This window comes from Stegastes partitus, unplaced genomic scaffold (assembly GCF_000690725.1).
Source record: "Stegastes partitus isolate 25-593 unplaced genomic scaffold, Stegastes_partitus-1.0.2 Scaffold15, whole genome shotgun sequence".
NCBI classification, from domain to species: domain Eukaryota; kingdom Metazoa; phylum Chordata; class Actinopteri; family Pomacentridae; genus Stegastes; species Stegastes partitus.
This window is the reverse complement of record NW_007577746.1, coordinates 334,829-341,528: the sequence shown is the minus strand read 5'-3', so window position 1 is coordinate 341,528 and position 6,700 is coordinate 334,829. Positions and strand designations below refer to the sequence as shown.

The 6,700-nt window shown below is 44.4% G+C and overlaps 1 long non-coding RNA gene across 1 annotated transcript; it reads right to left on the bottom strand.

Annotated features, from left to right (window-relative positions):
* Positions 1 to 5,405: 5,405 nt before the first annotated feature.
* LOC103363408 (uncharacterized) lies at positions 5,406 to 6,456 on the bottom strand. Its single transcript, XR_520496.1, has 2 exons — positions 6,357 to 6,456; positions 5,406 to 5,692 (listed from the first exon to the last, which is right to left on the bottom strand). It is a non-coding gene; the product is annotated as an uncharacterized LOC103363408 (long non-coding RNA).
* Positions 6,457 to 6,700: the final 244 nt, after the last annotated feature.

The following is a 6,700-nucleotide window of genomic DNA, read 5'->3' as shown; positions in this document are numbered from 1 at the left end:
TTCCCTCTCTGGCTGTCAGCAGAGTTTTATCCACCATGTGTGTGTGGTCTGCAGGAGATAAGTCCAGCTATCAGGCTGGAAACGGTCCAGATGACAGAAAACACTGCCGTCTTCCAGCTAATGAGGCGTAAGGTTTGTAAGTAATATAACTGCTTTATGCTGTTATGTGTGTGTGTGACGTATCTGTTTGTTTTAAAGTGAAGGTTAAGAGTCAAGTCACCCTCATTTATATAACCAGAAGCTCCAAGCATTTGCTGTTAAAGCTCCTAATTTGTAGAGCAGCCTTACTCTTAAAAAATGAGATTTTTTGACATACTAGTTTTAAAATATCCTGAAGAAAAAAACTAAAACACTTTTTGGCAACAACTGTGTGAGACAGCAGCTGAACCTCACACCAAATGAAAACACACAACAAACCAGAACGCTGTGGAGTGATTTTATTTTATTTTTTTGCAGAATAAGTGGACTAGTTTGATAGAATTTATTAAAATGTGGACTGTTCAGATGGCAACAGACTGACACGTGCACGCTTATTTCTAAGGACATGCCACAGGTGCTCGATGGGATGGAGATCTGGGGAGTCTGGAGGCCAAATTAACAACATGACCTCTGGGTTATGTTCCTCAAGTTTACAGTGTAGCAGGGCTCATTATCCTGCTGACAGAGGCCACTGTCATCAGGGAATGCCGGTGCCATGAAGTGCTGGACGTGGTCTGCCATAATGTAGGTGCGACAGGAGGACCCAAGGTCTCCGAGCAGGACATGGCCCAGAGTATGAGACGGCCTCAGCTGGCTTCTCCTCTTCCAGCTCTCTCCACTCCTACTCCAGACGAGGAACTTGAATTCCAAATGAAATGCAAAATGTACTTTTATCTAAAAAGAGGACTTTGGATGTCTGAGCAACAGTCCAGTTCCTTTTCTCCTGAACTCCTTTTGCTTCAGACGTTGTCTTTGGTTCAGGACTGGACTGATACTAGAAATGCGTCTTCTTTCCTGAAGGCGTCTGAGCTCGGTGGCTCTTCAGACACTGACACCAGCCTCAGTCCGCTCTTTATGAAGCTCTCCCAAGTTCTTACATCAACTTTTCTTAACAATCCTCTCAAGACTGTGATCATCCCTGTTGCTTGTGCATCTTTTCTTAGCAAACTTTTCCCTTCCAGTCAAATGTCCATTAAAATGCTTCAGTCCAGCACTCGGCCAGCAGCCGACCAGCAAAGACCTTCTGTGGCCTGTTGATGGTGTTGATGGCAGGTTTGCTGTTCTTGGGGTTAAAAGCCTCACCTTCTTTCTTCCAAATATATTTCTAGGCATTGTGGCCAAATAGGTCAGTTTTAGTTTCATGTGAGCAGAGAACTCTCCTCCAGAACACCGTTCCTCTGTCCATGTGATCAGCAGCAGTCTTCAGTGGAGCCTTAAGGTGCTGCTTCTAGATGAACGGCTTCCTTCTTGCATGGCAGCCTCTCAGCTCATGGTGATATAAAACCCTGTGGCTCTTAATAACTGCCAACCTGCTTCTTTTTTTTAAATTCTTGGTTGTTTCTTGACCATCCTGACCTAGTGTCTGTCAGCTGCTGTTTTCCTCCTCATGGTGGCCGTAAACAAAACCGTACGTTGCACTTCATACTTACAAACAATCGTTTGTAAAGTTGATTTCAGGATCTGTAGCAGCTCTGAAATGGCTCAGAGTGATATTTCTAACTTGTGTAAGTCAATGATTTGCATTTTCACGTCTGTGCTGAGCTCCTCAGACTTTCCCACTTTGAGTCTAATGAGTTGATCAAATGGGCCCTGCAGTAGATTCCAGGTGTTCACACCTTTGTGTCCAGACCCGTTACATCCACACAGTCACCTGTATCTGAATGAGCTGCAGCCACTAGAAACATCTCTCCCAGTTTTATCACTAGTCATACTTTTGAAGTTATTGAAAGTTCTTACTGCTGAAACACCACTGGATGACCATTCAGCCGTGACGGGAAACAAAGCTTTTAAGACAGACTACACCAGTCGTGTGGACCTGATATTTGAAAGGTCTTAATTTTTTCTGTCCCCTTGTTTAAAAAGATTGCAGTCTGTTAAAAATAAGCCAGGCAATTTGCAGAATCCTGTTCCGTCTCTGCAGGGAGAGGTGTCCTGGTCAGGCGGCAAGGATAATGTTTTTATCCTTAAATGTCCTTAAGCTATGCTAAATCTCTCTAATATTCAAATCTGATGTAACTTCTAATTTAATTCGTAGGTAGGTGTGACTTTTAATTTAATTTAGAAGTCGACAGAACTTCTAATTTAATTTAGAAGTTTCTAATAAATGTGAAAGCACCGCTCATGCACTGCAGTCACGTGGCTGTGTGTGTGTGTGTGTGTGTGTGTGTGTGTGTGTGTGTGTGTGTGTGTGTGTGTGTGTGTGTGTGTGTAAGTTTGTACTATTAAATGTGGCAATAAGTGGGGGGACTCAGCTCGGAAGGTCCTCTGGCACAGAAAGTAGTGGGAAATTAGATCTCTAAGAGAAATCAGTTAGTATAGCCGGCGAGAGGCTCTCCTCTCATTCCCTACATCACTCCCTTCTGGCTAATAATCCTCAGCTGGCTTTCAACAGTTCACCCTCAACAGTCCGAAGCCATATAATAGGCGGCTAAAATTCTATTTCCTATTACACTGGAGTTCTTTCACATTTTTCTTTTAAGGAGTTTCACACTCTGGAGCTTTGTGTGAGGATGGAGAGAAACTGGAAGGCAGCCAGAGATGTGAATAAGAGACAGCCTGGACTCCCTCAGTGGGTTTCACCACAGGGGAGCACCCAAAATCTATATTTGTTCATGTGAAGCCTCGACTAATGGGACAAATCATGGATGAACAAGCAGACAGAACCCATCCTGCAGCCAGTTGCATACACACAGAAAATATTTGCCAACCGACAGGTTCTCACGTATTAACAAGCACTCACACACAGGTGATGTAGGATGATTCAGTACATATCGTCAATCAGAATGGAAAGCACTGGATCACAGACTGGATATAAACGTGCTCCCTCAAACTGAACCCTGTTGCTTCACCGTGTGGCAGGAAGCAGAGCCGGGCCTGATTGCCCGCTGAGCTGTGGCGGCTGTCCAAACAGCGCCATGTGCACATTCGGCACTCAATGGGCCGTGAAATCAAAGTCATCTCACTCTGATTATGCCATTCAGCATTCAACACAGGCTGCCTGTTTGTGCTGGAGATTATCAATGCATGGCCTCCTCGATATTAGTGCTCACCATGTGACTTAATAGAATATAGCATCACTATGCTAAAACACACACTCACACAGATCCAAGGAATAAGCACTGAGTCATTCATTTCCAAGTGTATTGGATTTGAAAAAAGAACTAATTTAAATGGTCGCAAAGGGACACAAATGTGTGATTACCTTAAAGCCTGATTTAGCTTTGCATTGAAACCACTTAGTTCAGATTCAAGTCATTCTGCAAGATTACATCATCTACGAATCTACCTGTACGTTGTTGTTTTACTATTTTCTGATGCTGTTCCTCCAGATGATGAGATGAGATGAGATGATATCAGCTTTTATTTATTTTATTTATCACAGTGGAGAAACTCACATTGTTGTCAGTAGCATTACACACAGAGATATCATACACATCAGTTTGCCTTAAAAAAAACTCAAGGGTGTTTCCTTGTCAGATGTCCGACGTACCTCAACTGCTTCCATTCAAAGTGAAGCAGCAGCAGCTTTGACTTCAATATGTCAACTCCTAGCACTTCACATATTAAGATGAAGACCTTACCAATTTTAAACAAAGAACAGAGAATGCAACAATCCAAAGTTACTTTTAAAATGACAAAGTGTCCGTGACGGAGGGAAGGAACCAAACAAACAAAAAAAAACTTTCATGAGAAAAAAAAATATCTCAGACAGAACTAGGCTCAGGGAAGGTGGCCATTATAGCCTCGACCGGTTGGGGTAAGAGCGGGGATGAGGGGGTGGGGGATAGCAGGACAGCAGATGGAGAACATGGGACATCCTGATAACAGGGAATTACAATAGTCAAGCCTAGAAGTTGCATTCATTGCATGAACCAGTTTTTCAGTGGTTCTACTCTGAGCAACGTCAACATCTTTCAGCCGCTCACACTCTGCTTACAGTCTCATTTCTTGGTGACTTGTGAGAGCCCATAGCCATATGAGAGACTTAGGGGATCAGGAGATGCACGATGAGGCCTCGCTCCCTCTTCACCTCGAGGCTGCTGCCACATCAGCAGTCCAACCAGTCCACCTGTTCACCTCACATTCTTTCACTGCCTTCACTTGTGAACAACTTTCCAAACCCCTTAAACACCTTTGCTTTGCACAGCAACTCACTCTCAAACTGGAGAAAGCAATCCACCAAGTCAGAGTTTAAGGCTATGAGGTGCTGCTGCTTCACGTTCAGTTCCAAGCCATCGCGATGTCCACCGACTCACACCGTCCACCACCTGAATGGAGTAACTACTCCGTAACACCTGCTGAGACCAGCTGACTGTCTGATGTATAACACAATTATACTTTACTGTAACTACTCACCCAATGTGAATGCAAATTATTTCAGTGTGCTTTAAAAATAAACCCTCTTCATTGAACGTGGTCTGAATATCGTGCTGAAGAAGTGAAGTGTTGCCTGGCAACAAATGCTATAAGTAGGAGCAAACAGATGACTGTTGATGTTTCACGGACAATGAAAAAAAAAGGAGGATTTGTGACTGTTTGGAAAATTAAAGGTGTTTTCTCCACATCAGACATCACAGGAGAAAACCGTAAGATCAGAAACAACTGTTTGACTTCAAGCAGTTGACAGAACAGAAGGCTGGCTTGGTGTGCATGGCCATCACTGCTGGGGTAACATGTTACTGTAATCACACTGGCTTCTGTCTATTTCTGGGCATGAACAAGGACATCGTGAGCCAAAACACTAAAGTAGTCCAATTATAATTTAGAGTGTCTAATTACTAATCATGGATGTGAGAGGTGAGGGGGGCTGCTACCCCGTTTAATTCGGCATGATTTTAAAAAAAGATCTTCATTTTGTGAAGCAAGTTTGGGCTTCGATATACTGCTTTCACAATTTTACTGTTAAAGTGGTCACGCTTTAATCTGTTGTACGTCTGAACCACAGTTTGGATGCAGATACAAATGGGGTTGTGGCAGCAGGCTTGTAGCATCCTCCTCAAAAAAACAATAAAAGAAAAAAGATAACTGATGCTGCAAGGTTTATGAATACATCAAAATGCAGAAACAAAGTTCAAAATAGTGTGTGGCAGGGCGGTGGAATTTTACTCTTTTTTTCAACGCAGACAACGCCACCTGGGGAATTTCACCCCAGGAAATAGTTTGTTCGACTGGACACAGGTTCGAGACACACACGAGCATGAGACGTGTTTCCCCAATATTACAGTTTTATTTTTAATAAGTAAACAACAAGATATCTAATGCTCATTAAAAGAATTGACAGTTATTGCTGATAAACAAAAAAACAAAGAAACTAAGCATAGGAGGAGGACTAGGGCTGGGGCTTACCAGGCAGCCAGCAGGAAAATGGGGCTCAACTCAAAACACCTTGTGACACACCAAACCAAAACACCCAGAGTGCACTTCACAGCAACGGAAAAGGGGGGGACCACCACCAAGGGATCTGGCTGCCACGCTCCAGGGGGGCCCACAGCTCCTGTCCAACACAAAAATACAAAATTAAATCAAACCAGCAATAACCACTCTAATAAAATCACACCCAAAAATACTAAAACTGCAAAGAAAGCAAAATATCAAATTAAGGAACAGATTTTAATTAACGAAAACAAACATCGAACTATAACTAAACAAATGAAAAGAAAGCATGGCGCAGAAATAAAACGGGGCCTGCTGCCACTTAGGCACCCGCTCTGCTTGGTGGCCTAAGGCAGCAGAGACAAACAAAAATGCGCACGGCAACAAACCAAACGAAACCAAAACAGAACTTAACAAAGAAACTGAAACGGAATTGTACAACCCACTTAAAAACACAGCGCTTTACAAACAGCGCTTAAACAGTGCCACCGCGCAATAGGGTTCGGCAACGCTGAATAGCGTGTCCGACACCGGCAAACAGCGGTAGAAACAACGGTACAAAAACAGCAGCTCCGAAAGGAGTGGCAGCCAGCTCCAAACCAGCTGCCCACCGTGGTTCCGGGCAGCACACCGTGGCTTCTGGCAGCGGGTCGGACTGAGGGAAACGTGAGAGCCGTGATGCAGTCGGCTCTAAAGCTGTACAAAAAGCCAGGAATTAAAGTGGTAAGTTTTCCTTCAACCTGAGTTTACAAGAGCGCAGCAGCAGCACAAAGGAGCGGGCCTACCTCGGGATTCGGCGACCACCACAAGCCGGTCCGAGGCAGCAGGCGAGCAGTAGCACCAGCACCAACACTGCGACACGCTGCAGACACACTGCATATCAAGTAGTTGTATGCACCGGTTGTTAGTGGAGAGAGGAATTGTCACTTACCGTCTTCACAGCAGAGCATCCCACGATTTGCTACCAAGCTGGTGCAAGACCGTGAGGTAGCTGCATGCGAACCACACCACCGTAACAACGCTGAGGGGAATCTGAAACAGGTGCGTCAAGCCGGCGCATAAATACGCGCCTCCTTCCGCAGCACCGCCCACCAATCAAATGAGGAGCAGGGCGGGAGAGAGGACAACC